This window comes from Hylaeus anthracinus, unplaced genomic scaffold (genome assembly GCF_026225885.1).
Source record: "Hylaeus anthracinus isolate JK02 unplaced genomic scaffold, UHH_iyHylAnth1.0_haploid 11994, whole genome shotgun sequence".
Classification (NCBI taxonomy): Eukaryota; Metazoa; Arthropoda; class Insecta; order Hymenoptera; family Colletidae; genus Hylaeus; species Hylaeus anthracinus.
Genome location: NW_026534341.1, coordinates 15,945,540 through 15,964,312, shown reverse-complemented (window position 1 = coordinate 15,964,312; position 18,773 = coordinate 15,945,540). Strand labels below are relative to the sequence as shown.

Genomic DNA, 18,773 nt, shown 5'->3' with positions numbered 1-18,773 from the left:
TGAGTGCGCGCACGACTAATGTATATTTATGATTTATGGACAAATGCAGGCCAAATATATTCATGATTCTCTCTCTCTCTTACCCAGGATTCGGCACTGTCGTAACGGTCATTCTGCCGAAAAAGGTCGGCCCAGCTGGTAACTGATCGTAGTATCGTACATAACGTACCGCTACTTCGAGCACAAGCTGCTGTGTACTTCTCCCATTTCTACTTCATACTTTCTTCGGTTGCCGAACATCTTCTACAATTTATAAAAAAAGAAAATTTTGATATAAGAGGTAACATGAAACATACAATACAAACACATAGCCAAATACTTTCCTGTTTCGCTGTATGTATACCGTGTTTGGTCTCATTGTAAACAAAAAAATCTTACAAATACATCGGAAAAAGTTAGATTTAAAAAAATTAATAAATAAAAAAGTTTTACTGTTACAGCAATATTGTCTCGCGCCCGCCGACATTCAATTTCTTTTAAAATTACATTTGTTAAATATGACTTATTTATAACTAATGTTCGCATATCTTTTTTAAAACAAACAATTTCCATTTTGAATGTATGTTTGTGTGTGATGTGATGTGATTTTTCCCAAACGAACTTGTATCCCACTTGTAGTCAAATAAACGAGGAGACGAGGCGCGAGCGATTTCGAGCGACCGACTGTCGAACGGGCGCTGCCAGTCTTTCCCGTCGTGGACGATTGGGTGGATCGAGTAGCTCAATCCCCGCGGCGGGGAGTGGAGAGCGCCCGATACGCTCCGATCGATCACGATCTGCCCCAAATTCGTCGCTCGCACAATCAGTCATTGATAAGCATTACAAGCGTATACTCAAGATTTTTCCCCGCTGTCTCCGTTCCTCTAAACGCAAGTTGTTCTTCACGTTCGGCCGAACGTTTTCAAAGTTTTCCGCGCGCATTGCCGACCGGTTTTACGGCCAGTTACGCGCTGCGATATGCCGTATCGAGGAAAGGGAAAAGAAAATCGCTTCCTATTAGTCTTAACCAGCGTTTTATTCCATAACGCGTGGAACCTTCCGTTTGGATATTTAAATTCGCGGCGGTTCCCTCGAACATTTGGTCCGTCGAGCCGGATACCACGGGGTTTCTGATGCACTTTTCTTTCTTCCCGTTGCAGCGACGATTGTGCGGGAGTGACACCGTGGTTTTTTAATACGTATACACGTGTCGTGTACTTTATAAGGTGGCGTTTCTTAACCGAGGACAGTGCGAAACGACGGTTGCGGTGACCTCGTGCCCAGCTGTTCCAAAACATCGACAGTGCCGCTCGACTATAACTGATACAGTGATTCTAACGGTCGCTATGTTTTTTTCCTTTGTCTCGCACCTGGGAATCGAAACAAAGACTCGTTACCACACGTTCCGCGTTCGTTACATTATTCTTAAAATAAACGTTTAGTATCTCTAGATTTTAATTGTACAGTTTTTTATTTGTAAGCAAGCGGTGGACGATTAGTTCGCGAATAGCGAAACATCTGCTTGCATTTTCGCTCACGTTTCTCCGATTATTTTCCCGACAAGTGAACTCTGAAACTTTCGTTTCTCGCAAAGCCGCGACTTCGTGTTTTTTTTCTTACGGTCCATGTGCTTCGTTTTGTCCGTAACGATGGATCCAAACACCTCGCCTATGCTGGAGAGACAAATGGACGTTGCGGGACTTATCGATCGATTCTGAGACAATTTGAAGAAGGCGGGAAAGTCGAACAAGATCGACGTGGATTTCCTGCAAAGTCGACGCGTGCTATTAGATCGCTATTGGGACAAATTTGAGGACACGCATTACGCTCTGATCGGTCGTCCAGAGATCGACACGACCAAGTACGTGACCGACGATACCTACGAGGTGGTGGAGGAACGCTACCAAGGCCACGCTTTGAAGTTGACGCGGTGGGTCAAGGAGCTGTCAATCCCGAGCAACGAAGACGGTTCCAAACCAGCAACGACCTCGTCCGACGACGTGGAGGCCGTGTTGCCTCAGGCGTGTCTCCCCCGCTTTTCTGGTGACCTTCTCGACTGGGAAAGCTTCAGAGACCAGTTCAAAGCGTTGGTACATGGTCGGCGCGTCTCCCAAAGGTACGTAAGCTCCAGTTACTTAAATCCTGTCTTTCGGGAGACGCTGCCAAAATGTTCAAAAATTTGGCACTAACGGCAGCCAATTACGATGGAGCTTGGGCAGCACTAGAACGGCGGTTCGGAAATCGTCGCGTACTCTCCAATTTCCACATGTGTTGTCTTCTGGAATATCCCCCCGCCGAAGAAGATCATCCCCGTGAGCTCAAACGACTCCTAGATAAATTTTACCAACATCGCGAGTCATTTATATCTTTAGGGAAGTCGGTAGAGAACTGGGACGAATGGTTTTTATTCCTACTTACCAGTAAACTAGATAAGACGACTAGCCTGGCGTTGGAGACTGCATTACCGGACCCGACCGAAACGCCTGCCTATCAACAGCTGGTGGACTTCCTTGAGAATCGTGTGCAGGCGCTCGCCGTTCAGGAGCAGAGGGGGCATGAGATCACTGGCCAGTCCCAGCCAGCCACGACAAGTCCACGGACTCCGACTTCTGCTCCTTGTACCAAGGCAATGGTACATCAGAAGACGACGTTGTCGAGGAAGGCGAACAAAAGGGCCAGACTTTCCTGCCCTTCGTGCTCTGGCTCTCATTCACTGGGCGCCTGCCCCGGTTTCCGACGTCTGAGTCCTCACGACAGGCGTCTATCTTTCTTGTTTGTTCCCAGGTCACACGTCGTCGTCCTGCCCATCCACCAATCGCTGCCTGGCTTGCGAGGGAACGCATCACTCGACGCTACATCGAGCGTTCCACGAGGATTCCAGCCACCGCCCGGATCCTAACGCACCGGTTCTGAATTTTCTCTCTTCCTCGGGGGCCGCCTCTCGTTTTGCGAATGCCAGCTCTTGACTGGCTACTCTATTGGCTACGGCTCGCGTCTCGCTGGTCTCTTCCAAGGGTCATAGGGTGCAGGTGAGAGCCTTGTTGGACACGGGGGCTGATTCCTCCTTTATCAGCGAATGGATTGCTCAGGCCTTGCAGTTAAAACGGTCATCGGTTAATGTAAGAATGGTTGGAGTACAAGGGAAAACTTTAGGAAAGGTGCGACATACCGTTAGCTGTTCTCTTCACGCTTTTAGCGCGACCTTCTCACTCCCAATCGAAGCTTTGGTGGTGCCGAGTTTGACGGCCCCTACTCCCTCTAGGGAGATCTCAGAGATTTCTTGGCCTCATATTTCCGGCCTACCTCTGGCCGATTCAGACTTCTGCAAGCCATCCCGAGTCGATCGTCTCTTGGGTGCAGACGTCTGTGGTCTTTTGTTCGAGGAAAAGCTAGTCGGTTCTCCCGGCACCCCCGTAGCCTTCCGAACCCCGTTTAGCTGGGTTCTCATGGGATCTGTGCCATCCTTGCGCTCCTCTCCCACATTTTCTTCGCTGGGACTCCTCCAGGGCGCTACGGAGTCTTCTGCCTTTCCAGACTTGCAGCGGTTTTGGGAGCTGGAGCAGCTTACGGAAAAAACTCCGTTCTTTGAAGAAGAGCGAGAATGTGAACGATTCTTCACCGATACAACCTTCCGAAATGAACAAGGTCGGTATGTCGTACGCTTACCTTTTAAAGGACTCTCACCTGTCTTCCTCGGTCGGTCTAGAGGGGTAGCCCTCCGCACTCTTCTCAGTTCGGAGCGACGTCAGTCCCGCGACGTGATGCTACGCAAAGAGTATCAGCAGTTCATGTCCGAATATCATCACTTAGGACATATGGAACGGGCTCCGAACGAACCTAAGGTTTCTAACTCCTGCTTCTACCTTCTGCATCACGCCGTGTGAAAACTTTTCCCCGAAAAGAAAATTCGGATGGTCTTCAACGCCTCCTGTGCAACTTTTTCAGGCGTCACTCTGAATGACGCACTACACGTTGGTCCCAAACTCCAACAAGATCTTTGAGTGATTTTGACCCGCTGGCGCGTATTCAAATATGCCGTTTCTGCAGACATCGTCAAGATGTTTCGCCAGATCGTGGTCAACCCTCTCGACCGCGACTGGCTCCGTGTCCTTTAGCGTGCTGATCCCGAAAGCGAGGTCTGTGAATACCGTCTTACCACGGTGACCTACGGGACAGCTCCAGCCCCGTTTCTCGCCATCCGCGTTCTTCTACAGTTAGCCGAATACGAAGGGGACAAGTATCCTCTTGGAGCTGCTGCCTTGCGTCAAAATAGTTATGTTGACGACATCTTGACCGAAGGCGACGACCTGGATTCCGCACTGCAGATCAGTCGTCAGCTCACCGCCCTCCTAGCAGTTGGAGGATTTCGTCTGGATAAGTGGGCTGCAAACAGTCGCATATTAGTTGAAGACCCTAACGTCGAGATGAAGCTTTTCTAAGAATCCCAGACTCACGATACCTTGGGTCTTCTATGGCATACTCGTGACGATATGTTATCCATCAGGGGTCTTCGGCTGTCAAATGTTTCCGAACGGCGAGCCTGGACCAAATGTAGCATCCTTTCCGAAATAGCTCGTCTCTTCGACCCCCTCGGATGGCTAGCCCCAGTCCTGGTCTGCGCCAAGATCATTCTTCTAGATCTTTGGCTAGCAGGAGTTGATTGGGACGACGAGTTGGCTCCTCCACTCGCCACGAGTTGGACTAGCTTTCGCCGAGATCTCGAACAACTCGGTGACCTCCAAGTACCCAGATGGGTTTCCTATTGCACATCTGATTTTCCCAACGTGGAGATTCACGGTTCTTGCGACGCTTCCGAGCGAGCTTACTCTGCGGGGATATTTCTTCGAGTAAACAGAACTCACGACCTTCCAGTAGTCCGCCTACTTATCGCCAAGACCAAGGTAGCCCCCATCAAAACTCTAACTATTCCTCGCCTGGAGTTGTGTGGGGCGCTACTACTCGCTCGTCTACTTTCTTCCCTGCGAGTCACTCTTGGTTTGAGCTTTCCAGCTTACATAAATCCCGGAGGGAGGGTACCAGCCTACCCCACTACCTACTCTATAAGACCCCGGGCGGAGAGACCCGCCCAGTGTCCCCATCCCTGGGGCCGTCGGAATGAACTTCCCGAGCCCCCGCTCGGTCTACCCACAGCCCCCCGCGTCTTCATGTCCGTACTGGTTCAGGGAACTATGAGCTCCCTGAACGCCAGGACAAGAGGACGCCGACACCGGTAAGGGAGGGTCGTCGGAGGCGTGATCCGGCACACCTCGACCCTCCCCAACCCAACCCCTTACGCGCCCCCACAAGACCCGGTGGTCCAAGTGGGGACACTGCGAAACGAGCTGCCAGAAGGAAGATCGACGTGTCATTCCACCATCGCCACTAAGGAACCCAACGAGCTACTGACACGCTTTTTCAACTTACGCTTCCTACACAGGGTAACAGCGTGGTCGCTGAGGTTCGTTCGAAACGCAAGAGGGACAGGAATAAAGTCTTCAGGCTTCCTGGCAACGGAAGAGCTCGACCAAGCCATGGCTAAGCTCCATCGCCTAAGCCAGAGCAAAGACTTCCCTTCGGAGATTTCAGACATGAAAAGGGGTAAGCAGATTAGGTCTTCCTCACCCCTGATTTTGCTCCAACCCTTTTTAGACCCTGAAGGAGTGTTGCGAGTGGGAGGAAGATTGGAAAATGCAGAACTATCGCTGTTTCAACGACACCCGGTCATCATCGGACAACGTTCGGCACTGGCCCCCCTGCTTATTCGGGCAGCTCATCTGCGCTCTCTCCACGGTGGCGTCAACCTAACGCGAAGCCACCTTATGCGGTCCCACTGGATTCCACGGGGCCAAACCATAATTAAACAGGTCTTGCGTGGCTGCATTGACTGCCTTCGATTTCAAGGGGCACCAGCCACGCAGCGTATGGGTCAGTTACCATCCCTGAGGCTCCACATAACCAAACCGTTTTCCAATACGGGCCTGGATTATGCAGGACCTATCCTCCTGAGGACTACCAAGGGCAGAGGACATCGAGCCTACAAGGCACACATTGTAGTGTTTGTCTGCCTTAGTACAAAGGCGGTACATTTAGATGTAGTTTCAGATCTCACCTCTAGAGCCTCCATCGCCTCGTGTCTAGGCGTGGTCGTTGTCGTAATCTCATGAGTGACAACGGCACTACCTTCCAAGGCGCTGATGTCCAGCTGAAAGCTATGTTCCGCGCAGCTTCCAGCTTCCACGTGGATGTCGCCGAATCTCTCGCCTAGGATGGAACCAACTGGACCTTCATACCTCCATACTCTCTACATTTTGGCGGCCTGTGGGAAGCGGCGGTTAAGTCGGCGAAAAAACATCTACGGAGAGTCGTGGACGAACATAAACTTACCTATGAGGAGATGAGCACCCTTCTTTGCCAAGTGGAGGGATGTCTTTATTCTCGTCCTCTTTGTTCGCTCCGCGACGATCCTCAGGATCTGGAGCCACTGACTCCTGGTCATTTTTTGGTGGGAGAGCGAATGACAGCGGTGTCGGAGGCAGTCCAGATAGACGACCACGTCTCTTGTTTGGACCGCTGGAAATTAATAACTAATTTACGTAACCATTTTTGGCGCAGGTGGAACGTAGAATATTTACACCAGCTCCAACAGCTCCCCAAATGGAGACGGTCCTCAACCAACCTCGAGGTCGGAACGCTGGTACTGATAAAGGATGAGTTGCTTCCACCCGCGAAATGGTCACTCGGAAGAGTTATCGCTGTCCACCCAGGCGCCGACGGTCTAGTTCGCGTGGTAGACGCGAGTTATCCTTCACGTTCGCCCGAACGTTTTCAAAGTTATCCGCGCGCACTGCCGACCGGTTCTAGGGCCAGTTATGCGCTGCGATACGCCGTATCGAAGAAAGGGAAAAGCAAAACGCTTCCTATTAGTCTTAAGCAGCGTTTTAATTCATAACGTGTGGAACGTTCCGTTTGGATATTTAAATTCGCGGCGGTTCCCTCGAACAATGTATGATGCACATGAACTTGGGTGATAATTTTTGAAAAAGCAGTGGAAACAAAAATTGTAATCACCATGTACATCGAATGAATGCTTTAGATTCACAACTGCAAAATTGTTTATTTAATTCTACTGGGAACGTTAATGCTTTCTCATTTTAGCACTAGTAAAATCGAACGAATGGAATGTACATGATAACTAACAGTAGTATTCCGGAGAATACACACGCCAGAGAAAGAGAAAACATTACACACATTCTGTCCTCTTTACGCTTGGATTCTCTGCTATCGATGACTATTTCTTCAAACCAACTTGCACGCACAGAATCACTATCCATTTTCAAACTTTCAAACCTTCCTTCATGTCACTGTCACGATAAAACGAAATAAACTTACGACCAAACATAAAAATCGTTGTAAAGACTTACTCACCTACAGCAAGTAGGTATTCCGGCATGATATGTTACGTTAAAAAATTAATTTCAACCTTAAAATATGCGTAAGGTAATATATAATATGCAGTATATAGTACATGATATCCAAAAAGTATATTTCTGATAGAAAATTGAAATTAAAAAAAAAAATACATCAATCGGGATTCGTACCCGAGTTCAAGCAGCGTTACAACCTAATACTCTACCAATGTATTTAACGAACCTTGCTAGATGCTTTTATTGTACATCGAAAACAAACACCCATTCTGAAAAAAGCCAGAATGGTTTTGCAATACTACATACGTACTACGATCCCGTAGGGTGTCGTTGCAAAAGCGATTGCAACATCCGTGCCTTTCCTGCGTTAGTGTGCTTTTTCTTATGTAATTACGTATATTCAAAAATAATGTTCATAAACGTTTTACCTTTTTTATTATACAATATTTTTTACATTGCATACTATCATTACATTCCACAAATAACAATTAGTACTTTATTATGTTCGTACCATATTACAAATATCATATCAGTTGTTTATTATTTACTATTGTAAAAGCTTGTATTTAAAGTAAAGAAATTCAACTTTTGTGTTAAATTAGTTATATTTAAACAGTTATAATAAAGTTCATATTACATTTCTTAATTTATCTTAAATTAACTTAATCCTGACTAAGTCGCATGCAGTTCTAATAAATTTTGTCACGTGCGGCGCGAACGCCAGAAAAACTCTAAGCTCTTAAAATAAAACCGCACGGACTCGCAACAGCTGCCCTACTTATGCGAAAAGGAAAGGCCAACCTTGGTGAATCAGAAAATAAAAGTCATAATTACGTCAAACATGAAGACAGATATCAATGATCCATGGTGTGGAATAGTTGTACCAGATTGCAACGACAATAAGTGCAACAATCATTTTGAAGACTCTTTTGTAGAATATCAGTCGAGATGTAAGAAGCTTGTTGATTCCGAAGAATATTTACAGAAACTTTGTAAGTAGTCTATCATTTAATTTTATTTTTAAAAATCTGTATAAAGTATACCTATTTATGTTAACCTTCAATTCGTAACTAAACAAATTTTTGGAAATAATATTGATTCTTCGTTTCTCTTTTATAAGTCCAACTTGTTATTAAGTAAAAATTGAACGATTTTTTGATTTTTTCAAATCAAATTTGTTACCAGTGTAATGAAAAAGTTACATAATGACAGTTATACAAGTATTCCGTTGCGGGGGATAGTTACACATTTTGCAATTTCGCTTTTCGCTTTTCAAAGGCAAAAAAATTTTTTTTTTTCAATTTTTTCCAAAATACGCTTGACGAAACGATAGATTTACTTCCCCTGATTACGAAATGGATAATTATGATATGTTTTTTTTATTATTGTGCCTGAAAACCGGGAAAAACTATCTAGGAGTTCACCTACTTTCCGTTGGTGGCGCCAGTTTGTCTCCTGCGCACCCTTAACACGAACTTTAATAAATAACAAACAGCTTTACAATAGAAATATGTACAACAGGAATGTAATTAAATATAGCTTCGAAACGTTTGCTCTCAATGGCGTCTTGCTCGAATCTGACAGCTTGACAGGCGATCGATCCGATCGCCTTCTTCTCGTTGTCTTCATGTTTCGGTCGCGAGCACCAGCAGACCTTGAAACTATCCAAAGGGTGCTCGCAACACTGCCTCCCCCTCTGAAGAAGCGGGCGTCCCGACCGCCGCAGTCCCGTTGTTCTTTGCAGCCGTTGGTCCGGAAGAATGGAAGATGCTTCGTGGCCCCCCTCTGTCCGCCGCCTCGCCATTTGCTTTCACGTCCAAGGGAAAACCACCCAAAAACCTTGGACAAGGCGTGGGTATGTGGATCCTCCTTGTCTTCACACTCTACTTGCGTCTTCGAACCTGAATACTTCTTTCTTGACTGATCTTCAACTTTTACGAAGATCCTTCTTCTTTTTGGGTGGAGAGAGCGGAGAACTTCAGTCATCCTGTGATCGGGAAAATCCAATATTCTTATCGACGTCCTGGGTGTCCAAAATCGAATCCATTCGTCTGATGATTCGTCTCGGAGTTTCCTTGCAAAAATAAATTCCATATTAATTCCTTTCCCTTTCTAAAAAGAAAAATCGGTGGAGCCGTACTGAACCGGGAAGACAAAAAGGCGAACCAAGCACGACAGCAGGGAACCACGCCTTGTGGATGTGCTATCGCCCCGTTCCTCAATCAATCTCCCAAAGCTCTAAACTCGCCTTTTCAACTTCTGATTTCTCTTGGCTCTTCTAGGCGAGTGGTGTCGTCCAAGGTACCATCTGTGCACCCAACAACGCTCCCGAGCTCGCGATGTCCCCTCTGACCGACCCGAGCAACAGCGTCGCTCGTCCGGCCAGTGAACAGGGACACCTATTTTCGAGTGCTGACCACACCTTGCTTACGCTACCTGGGGATCCCCCGAAATCATGGACCACCTTGCACTTCCTCTTGAGTAAACGTTGAATCCTGTAGATGATGTTATTTATTCGGTCCACCACCATATAAGGACCTTCCCAGTCCGTTTGTAATTTCGGGCACTTTCCTTTCACTCTTCGTGGTTGGTACAACCACACTCGTTCTTCGGGCTGAAACTCCACTGTGTTCACGCGGCTGTTGTACCAGGATTTCATTTTCGAACTGTAAACATCCAAACGGCGTCGAACAAATTCGTGGATCTTCTTCATTTTTCCTCGGATCCACTCCTAGTATCCTCGTTCTACATCCTCTTCCCTTCCCACTTCTGGAGGCAATCCTCTCCGAAGCTGCAGGGAAGACGAAATTCCTGGCCATAAAGAATCATCGCTAGCGTTAGTTGGGTAAGCGAGGAGGAACATGGGAATCCACTCTTCCCAATTGCGCTAATAGCTTCGGAACGTCTGTTCTCAATGGCGTCTTGCTCGAATCTGACAGCTTGACAAGCGATGGATCCGATCGCCTTCTTCTCACTGTCTTCATGTTCCGGTCGCGAGCACCAGCAGGCCTTGAATCCATCCAAAGGCTGCTCGCGACAGTATTTATGTACGAAATGTAACCTACGCTTCCTTCTCCTTAAAACTGCGGAAACATCTAGGTATCAAAATCCCTAGATGTTCCTTAGTTAGCGAAGGTGTGAGGGTTGGTCGCCTTGGCCTAACCCCACAAAGGGGTCTCCGGTCTGCCATCTAGGGGTGACTTGGGAATTAATTTACCTCTATCAAAAGTAGGGGTATGCAACAGCATGAAGACTGTATAAGGAGTTCCAACTGTGTAGTGTAGAAGTGTTATCAAAATTCCGAGCTTTAAGTTATGAATATTTCGTCCACTCGTGGCGCTAGTGAGCACAGCTACGATATATACATGTCATATGTGTATGCATTATCATATATGAAGTCGACACCTATCAGTCGACAAAATTATAAATTCAAATTCTGAATGTTGGAATAGAGTGTTGGATAGTGTTTGTTAGTTAGTATCTATTTCCAACATTCAGAATTTGAATTTATAATTTTAAAATGAAATAAAATAAAATAAAATAAAATAAAATAAAATAAAATAAAATAAAATAAAATAAAATAAAATAAAATAAAATAAAATAAAATAAAATAAAATAAAACTGATAGGTGTGGACTTCATTTATTAGTAGGTGTAGTGTAATATCTGTCTGGTCAACCAAAACAATATGAACGAATCGTACGGCCGGTCTACCTGATGCAGAACATCTCGCTGTCCGCCAGGAGGACCTACACCCGGATATCGGCGGAAGGGCTCGTCGGCGCAACCATGCACGCAGTCCGCGATGCGTGTGATGCGTCGATGAGCCGTGGAAGGCCACGCAGAGCCCCTCGGCTTGCGCACTGGTGGTCAAGCGACATCGCCGGCCTCCGACGGGACTGCCTCCGTCTGCGGAGAACGGCCCAGCGCGCGTGGCGCACTCCCGAAGGCGAGGTCCTGTGGGAATCCTACAGGGCCAAGCGTAGGGAGTTGCGCCATGCCATAAGGACGAGCCAACGGCGCTGCTGAGAGGACCTCCGAGAGGACGTCAACCGTGATCCGTGGGGCCTGGGGTACCGAATCGTGCGTCGTAAGATCGGTGCCCAAAACGGTCTTGCGGTTCTTCCCGCGGACAAGGCATCGGCGATCGTGGACGTCCTCTTCCCGGACCACCCGGAAAGGGCGCGACGGTCAGCGGGGCTGCAGGTGGAGGAATTCAACCCCTTCACCGTGCAGGAGATGCAGGATGCAGCACGGACCCTCCGCAACAGGAAAGCCCCGGGCTCAGACGGCATTCCAGCGGAAGTGGTGGAGCTGGCTGTACAGCTATGCCCACTGCCGATGCTGGAAGTGCTCAACGCATGTCTGGGCTCCGGCCATTGACCGGCCCGATGGAAGAAGCAGAGAGGCTAGCCCTGATCAGCAAGGGGAAGAAGCAGCTTACCGGCCCCTCCGCATACAGGCCCCTCTGTATGCTGGACACGACCGGGAAGCTGCTCAAAAAAATGATCAGGCCCCGCCTCCTGACGGCCGTTCAGGCGGCGGGCGATCTATCGGGCCGGCAATTCGGCTTTAGACGCGGAAGGTCGACTGTCGACGCCATCCGGGAAATAACGGAGGCTGCCAAAAGGGCAGAGACGGGGAACCGACACAGCTGGCATGTCATCCTGGTAGCCACGCTGGACGTCAGGAACGCTTTCAACTCGGTGAGCTGGGCGGGGATACTTGCGGCATTGGAAAATACCTTCCACGTACCGGGCTACCTCCTTCGCCTAATGGAGGATTACCTCTCGGACCGCGTCCTGGTATACGACACGACCGGGGTAAGACGGTGGAGAAAAGTCTCAGCAGGAGTGGCCCAGGGGTCCATTCCAGGACCAGACCTTTGGAATGCGTTTTATAACGCCATCCTGCGGATCGAGTTCCCCAGCGAGGCGTTCCTGGTGGGCTACGCGGACGACATAGCGGCAGTTATCGTCGCCCGCAACACGGAGTGCGCGCAATATGGCCTGAATCAGGTCATGAGGCGGGTACAAAGATGGATAAACGACGCGGGTCTTCGGTTAGCTACCGAAAAGACCGAAATCGTCGTCCTATCGAGGCGAAGGATCCCCACCGAAATACCCTTTAAGGTGGGGGTCCATACGATCATAGCCAAAGCCGCCATCAGGTACCTGCGGGTTCAGCTTGACACCAGGCGGACCTTCTGGACATAGATAAAGCAGGCGACCGACAGGGCGGCGATTACCGCGTCGTCCCTCTCCCGCCTCATGGCCAACATCGGAGGACCGAGGCCGGCGAAGCGGAGACTGCTCATGACCTCCGTAGAATCCGTACTGCTGTACGGTGCGGAGGTCTGGGCCGAGGCACTCTGCTTCCAAAAGTACCGTCGCAGGATAGCGGCGGTCCAAAGAAGGTGCGCGCTCCGAGTAGCCTGTTCGTACAGGACTGTTGCGGAGCCAGCTGTGTTGACAATAACGGGGATGGTGCCCATAGACTTGCTAGCGCGAGAACGCAAGCAAGTCTATGAGGCGATAAGGTGCGGCTGCAGCAAAGCCGACGCGAAGAGGGTGGCGCGTGAAGACACCATGCGTCGATGGCAGCAGAGATGGAGCGACGAGACCCGGGGGCGCTGGACGGCTAGGTTAATCCCTAGCCTCGGCCCCTGGGTCAGTCGGAGACACGGCGAGGTGGACTACTACCTTACCCAATTCCTGAGCGGCCACGGGTACTTCCGTAAGTACCTTTACAGGATGGGTAAGGCCACCTCGCCGTTATGCGGATATGGCTGCTTCGACGCGGAGGATGGTGTCGAGCACACCTTCTTTGAATGCAGCCGATGGAGCGCCGAGCGGCTCGCTCTCCGACACGAGGTAGGCCCGGTCACACCCGATAACATCGTGGGGGTGATAGCAGAAAGCTGAGAGAAGTGGAGGGCCGTCCCTAACTATGTGCGCCGGCTGCTCCAGCAGAAGAAGACAGAGGAGTACCAATGGAACCCCCTAGCTCCGACATAGGGGGCTTCATCGGCTATTTCAAAATGCTTCTCACGGGCCACCTCATGTTGCGAGAGTCAGAGACACACGAACGCGCAGATAGGCGCGCAGTGACGACGATCCCCCCCCCCCCCCTCAAGTTATATGTTAAACAGTTCCGGGGGGGAAAGAACGAGTCGCAGATAGGGTTAGCTGTTTTTTTAATGGGTAAGAATCCCACATACCCCGGGACTAAAGTGGCCCGTCCCGGGGATCTTGGTCATCAGAAGATTTTTCAGCTGTTCCCCTCACAAAAAAAAAAACCACCTGATGCGGTTCGAGGCGGCTGTCTTCAATATTTTATTACGACGCTAATCCAAAGAACAGTAGAATGAAACTTAGCTATTTTGTAGACAAAACTTCAAGGAGTGGAATGATAATTTTCATTTGGATATAATTCATTTGCATTTCAAAGTCGGGTTTTTAAAAATCACGAACTTGGGAACAAATTGGTGGAAAGATTAATTTCATTGTTTCAGTTCTCTATATGGCTGCAGTTTGTGATTTTTGGATTTTTAGAAACATTAAAATCATTTACTTTCTGCCGAAACTTGGAATATCTTCCCCATTGATAGAAAAGAACGGTGCGTCACGTGTAGGGTTGTCGAAAGCAGTTAGTCGGCCGCTGCATGGCTATCGCAAAATTTATGACAAGGTCGCGGAGTTACCGTGTCTTGAGGAAGTGGTTGTAAAAACGAGGTATCCAAACATCGACGGCCGCTATCTCCAAGTCGACCGGCAATGGGTTTGTCCTATGATTGACAGTTCGGCGAAACATGTGTTCAGACAACGCGACGTTGCATTTTGTTAAGGAAGAAACGTTCCTAAGGGATGGGGGTCAGGTAATGAATAAGGGTTGGAGTGTTTTCTGGAAAGAAAACTGTTTTTCTCCAGAATTCAGTTTCGAAGTGACCGCCGCAGCGCCAGCTCGCAGAAAATGATTCGTTCAAATCCGCAGTGGTTTGAAATGTTTTGTATTTACGTGGTTTTATATCCCCTGGATTTCTTCCTTTGGCGGTATCTGAAGGTACATTTACTGCTACTACTTAATTATTTCTAGTAAAACTGTTAATTTATTTTACGTTTTATACATATTTCGTATTTCAGAATGAAGTGTACCGGCAGCCGGTTTCCACGCCCGAGGAAGTCGTTGTACGAATCCACGCCGCCCTGTGCAGCTGCAACCCAGCATCCTCCGGAACGTCCAGGGCGCTGTTATTCGAAGGGCGACGACGTGTCTAAGAGAAAACGGCAGTCACGTCGAGCCCTTTCTCCAATAATACAAATCGGCCCCTTTCGGGGCTAACAAATTTTAAAACGTAGGTGAATCAGGTTCACAAATCGGCCCCTTTTGGGGCCACCAAATATTGGGTGCTAAGGACTCGGATTTAAAGGACTCGGTGCAAAGTGATAGTGACCGTGGAAACCCCTGTGTAAAGTGCAGTGAGTTCAGTGACCGGCCGTCCCATCAGCTGAGCCGCGTAGCAGGTACCAGGCCAGGATCGGTACGATGATCCACTCGCCGCAGCCCTTCTTCACGAAAACAGGTCAACTTACAAGTCAATGGGTGAGTCTAATTTTAATTCTGCCTTCACATGTTAACCCTTAGAAGCCTGATTTTCCAAATTAAATTTTAAAAATCATCAATGTATTTATGCTTTGAACAATTTTGACAGCTGACGTTTATTTTTTTAACTTTTGTTCAAAAGAACATTATGCAATGGTAACATACATACAGCCAAATATTAAAAACAAACCAATTGCAAGTGTACAATTCGATTTAAAAGTTCGGTATCAAATTTGAAACTTAGGGCATTTAAGGGTTAATTTCAGGCATTTTTATTACTGGTATTTTTACGTTGTAACACATGAAATGCCTCATTTTGTATTGGCAAATTTTTTTATCCACTTTCTCGAAAAATATTTCTATCCTTCAGATCTTTGACGCATTAATGCAAAGTTTAGAGTCTCCTTCATTTTAATTTTCAAACATTTACATATTTTCACCCATTTTGTATGTCCCGGTGCATATCAGAATATATATATAATATCATTTTTAATTAGTGTTAATCAATTATAATACCAAGTCCAGTACCCACTAAGGTGTACCTTTGCCGTTCGAGGTACATAAAATACTGTTACGAGATCTAATACTAACATTTCCTGAGGCTCTCCACGTTAGCCATACGTGGGTACGTCCTCGACAACCAACCTCCTGGAGCTCCCTACGTTAGCCATACGTAGGTTCGTCTCTGCGTCTACTTCCTCAAAGCACCCAGTGTTACCTAACAACACTGGTCAAGCCATTAACAAAAACCATATATCAATAGAAAAACCGCCCCCTTCGGCTCGTAACACAGCCTTAGTGATACAGCGCTCTAACTTCAAAACTATGGTCCGAATGCAAATTTTCAAATATGACAATTGCATGGTAAAGTGGGGCTCATGTTCCAGCAAGAAGGAATTTTTGTTAACTTTGTTATTGAACGAGATATGATGGTCATGTTTCCCTTTTCAAATGGAACTATATATTTTTGTTTATACCATGCGATAGTAAATACATTACAGCTTAATGAATTTATCTTGAAAAGTACTATCGCATGGTATAAACAAAAATATATAGTTCCATTTGAAAAACGAAACATGACCATCATATCTTGTTCAATAACAAAGTTAATAAAAATTCCTTCTTGCTAAAACATGAGCCCCACTCACCACGCAATTTCCATATTTGAAATTTTGTATTCGGGCGATAGTTTTGAAGTTAGAGCGCTGTATCACTAAGGCTAGGACACCCTGTATTATCATATATATATTGTTGCAAGCACCCTTTGGATGGATCCAAGGCCTGCTGGTGTTCGCGACCGGAACATGAAGACAGCGAAAAGAAGGCGATCGGATCGATCGCCTGTCAAGCTGTCAGATTCGAGCAAGACGTCATTGAGAGCAGACGTTTCGAAGCTATATTTAATCGCATTCCTATTGTACACATTTCTATTGTAAAGCTGGTTGTTATTTATTAAAGTTTGTGTTTATTCATTATGCCGAAACGCAACATTGGTGTCAGAAGTGGGATGCCCACTCGTAGTGGTCGGCTGCGTCGCGCTTTCGCGGTATCCACGGAACCTTCTCCTCAATCGACGCCCGAGCCTTTCCTGCAGAAGATGTTCACCGACCTCCAGCGGATCATCGTTGGACAAATGGAAGAGCAACGAAGGGAGGATGAAGCTCGGAGGAGGGAGAAGCACGCCGAGGACCGGTGGATACAGGCGGCCTTCGAGACGCGACTGGCCAGCATCGAAGAACGTTTTCAGGTCGTATCTGTTCCAATAGAAAACAGCTATTGTTCGGGTAGTGGCGACACGAATCCTCGGTCTGTGGAAACAGTGCCGGTTATAGAGAGTGCTAATTGCGTAAATAATGTAAATAGTGTTTGCCCGGCAGTGACCCCTTTCGTCGGGGCGCCCCACGCCTCGCCGTTGTTAGATCGACCCCGCGTGTTTAACTTGGGGTACGCAGTAAAACCGACCATCTTTTACAGGAAAGCTTCATGGGAAGAGTATAAAATTCAATTTGAGACCATCGCACGCGTTAACGGGTAGAGTGACAGGGAAAAGGCTACAGCCTTGATCGCGTCTTTAGGAGGGTCGGCGAGGAGCGTCCTCACGACGCTCTCCGCTGCCCAATGTGAAAATTTCGCAGATCTTGTTTCGGCGCTTGAATTTCGCTACGGAGCGAAAAATCTCTCAAATTTGAACTATGTCCTTTTCCAAAGCCATAAACAGAGGAGAGATGAGAGCATCACCTCACTCGTCACGAAGATAGAACGATTAGCTCAATCCGCGTTCGCCGATTGCCCGGCGGAGACCCGTGATAAACTCGCCGCCTCTCAATTTGTATCAGCGTTGTCGAGCTCCGTTATGTAGCGGGAACTGCGACTCGGCCGGTTTACATCTCTAAGAGCCACCGTCACCAGAGCTCTCGAAATCGAGGTTGTCGAGGCAATGTCGCGTAGTTCGACGGTTGAGTCACGAGAAAGATTCCCAGAGAAACGGAAGGCTAAACCCTTTAATTATTTTACAATGTTCCCGGTGTTCCCGGAAAAGAGGAGTAGGCCCGACAGACCTGAAGAACGCATCAACGACGTGCCGAGGATTACCTGCTGGCTCTGTGGCAAGACCGGACACCTTCAAAAGGATTGCTACAAGGCCAAGAACGGTCAGGCAGGAACGACAGGTTCGAGGAAACCTTTTCAGGGAAACGAGAAGAGGACGGCGTAAGGGGGAGACGCCGAACCAGGAATAACAGTCCCCCGGTCATCAAGAGTACGACGATGCAGGAGGCGACTGGAGGTCCGAAAATTCCAAAGGAGGAGACGTACGTATGTGGAAAAATTGGCGGAAAGCCCTGTAGAATTATTTTAGACACGGGTTCTCCCGTTAATCTTTTGGAGAAAGAATTATGTCCATCGAAGAACATCATACGGACAAGACTCAACATTCGTTCCACTACTGGCAAGAAAATTAAGGCCTACGGCAAGGAGAGTTTGGAAGTCGACATTGGAGGATTTTCGACCGTAGAATACTTTTACATCGTCGACATGGTGGAGAAGTGCATTCTGGGAACAGCCTTTTTGGGAAAACACCGTTGCAACATCGATCTGTCCCAGAATGTGTTGTGCCTTCCCGGCAAGCCGGAGATTCGCCTGGGCGAACCGGCCGCCGAGAAGAAGAAACCCGAGAAGGAGAAGGAGGCGAAGGACAGGTCGCTCGTTGGATCGAGCGATTACAGCAGTACGACTTCGAGATTCGCCATCGGGAAGGAAAGGCGCATGGAAACGCCGATGGTCTTTCCAGGAGACCCTGTATCAAAGGAGATTGTAAGAACTACGACCGACTAGAGAAGAGAGAAACAGAGGAGAAAGAAAATTTGACGAAGAAAATACACGATCAGCGAATTAAAAGACTTTTTAAAAGGGCGGAATATGGCCGTGTCAGGCACAAAAGCAGAGTTGATTAGAAGGTTAGAGAATTCTGACCCCGAGATTTGGACCGTGCTCCGAGCAGAGCACCAGCCGTTGCCAGGGGACGAGCGACACCAGCCAGAAGAAGAAGAGGTCCCAACAGAACAGCCTGATCGAAACCACCGATGCAATGAAGGTGACTTGCAGGCGCTGGAATTGGAGCTGATGCGGAAGGAGTGAGAGCTTTTGCAGCGGGAGCTGGAAATTCTCCGTCGCGAAGGAGCCGTTGCGAACCACCAATTGACAGCTAGCCCAGGAATTCCTGAAGCTTCGAATCGAAGTGCATTGTCGGCTAGTATAAGTGTACGGGCGA

At 47.9% G+C, this 18,773-nt stretch overlaps 1 protein-coding gene across 1 annotated transcript in view; it reads left to right on the top strand.

Annotated features, from left to right (window-relative positions):
- Nucleotides 1–18,773, top strand: part of LOC128888866 (uncharacterized) — a 125,041-nt gene that overhangs the window by 47,984 nt on the left and 58,284 nt on the right. The gene's annotated exons all lie outside the window — the stretch shown is intronic.